The sequence below is a fragment of the Pezoporus occidentalis genome, unplaced genomic scaffold (assembly GCF_034315485.1).
Source record: "Pezoporus occidentalis ecotype Australia unplaced genomic scaffold, CSIRO_AGI_Poc_V1 ctg156, whole genome shotgun sequence".
Lineage (NCBI taxonomy): Eukaryota > Metazoa > Chordata > Aves > Psittaciformes > Psittacidae > Pezoporus > Pezoporus occidentalis.
Window position 1 is genome coordinate 1,293,382 of NW_026913383.1, and position 1,429 is coordinate 1,294,810.

At 48.0% G+C, this 1,429-nt stretch overlaps 1 non-coding gene across 1 annotated transcript; it reads left to right on the forward strand.

The window, feature by feature from the left end:
* The first annotated feature begins 872 nt into the window (after positions 1-872).
* On the forward strand, positions 873-1,039 carry LOC134160077 (U1 spliceosomal RNA). The gene has a single exon (XR_009963426.1). It is a non-coding gene; the product is annotated as a U1 spliceosomal RNA (small nuclear RNA).
* The last annotated feature ends 390 nt before the right edge of the window (positions 1,040-1,429 follow it).

A 1,429-nucleotide genomic window follows, 5' to 3' on the forward strand; every position in this document is an offset into this window, starting at 1 on the left:
CACACCGATATGCAGTTAACTGTTTATTTTGTTGGCACTAAGTCTTAGAAATGGATTAATTCTTGTATTTGAGAGCCGCATAGCCTGCTCAGAAAGCTCTAGCAACCTGTGCTCAGAGCTTTGTTTCCCCCTTTCTTTGCCCTCCCCTGCATACCTCCATGCCTTTGGTGAAAGTGCCCCTTTCCTCCACATTGCACAGGAGATGTCGGCACAGGTGAAGGCTGTTTTCTGGTATGACTTGTCCCCTCCTCTCTGTTACACAGGTAATAGAAGCTACTATCAGTTTGATATATTAGTGCAGCATTAGTGGTTTACAGGCTTCTCCGAGGGCGTAGGATATGATTAAAGGCAAGGAAGAAGGACAGAGACAGGAATCCTTGTCAGTGCTCTTCAAGCAAAGGAGTTGTTAAGGCTCCTGACTCCTTGAAATTAATCTGACAGGAAGAACTGGAAATAGCCCAGCCAGATCTATCCGTGTGCAGTCTCAGGAAACACAGGAGCACACTGTAGCCTTTGCTGTCAAACACAGTTTATTTAAACAGGGCCACTTGTGTGAAGCAACACTCCCTCAAAGTAATAATCCTGCTGAAGTGAAATATTCCCCTCCTGGGGAAAAATATTCTACATTAATAACAGCAGCAAAACGAAGCCCAGAATCATTCCAGAAGGCACATTGTCCCCAGCATAATCTCTGTGTCATTTTAGCCCTGACTGAGAACTCTCAGAAAGGTAGTCAGAGATTCCCCCAGGTCATGGACCAAGGGTACAGTTCTGATAGAGCCAACCCAGCCTCGGCATCTAAACCTTCCTCTGGCTATCGTGAGCTCCTTCCCCTGCATCTGGCACGTCACCTGCACTGGTGACGTATTTAAATACTTACCTGGCAGGGGAGACACCATGATCAAGTAGGTGGTTTTCCCAGGGCAAGGCTCATCCCTTGCACTCCGGGTGTGCTGACCCCTGCGATTTCCCCAAATGCGGGAAACTCGACTTTTTTTTTTTTTTTTTTTTTTTACCACCAGATCAGGGTGAGGAAGTTGACGAGGCCTTCTACAGGCAGCTGAGAGTGGCCTCACAGTCACAGGCTGTGGTCGTCGTGGGGGATTTTAACTTCCCTGATGTTTGCTGGAAGGACCACTCGGCAACCCAGCCACAGTCCAGGAGGTTCCTCCAGTGTATGGATGATAACTTCCTCCTGCAAATGGTGGATGAGCCGACCAGGAGAGGAGCGCTGCTGGATCTCATCCTCACTAACAAGGAGGATCTAGTTGAAGCAGTAAGGGTTGAGGGCTGCCTTGGTTGCAACGACCACAAGATGGTGGAGTTCAGGATCTTGTGTGGTAGGACAAGTAGAATACCAAGTAGAATTGCAACCCTGGACTTTAGCAGGGCAAATTTTGGCCTTTTCAAGCAATTGCTAGGGGAAATC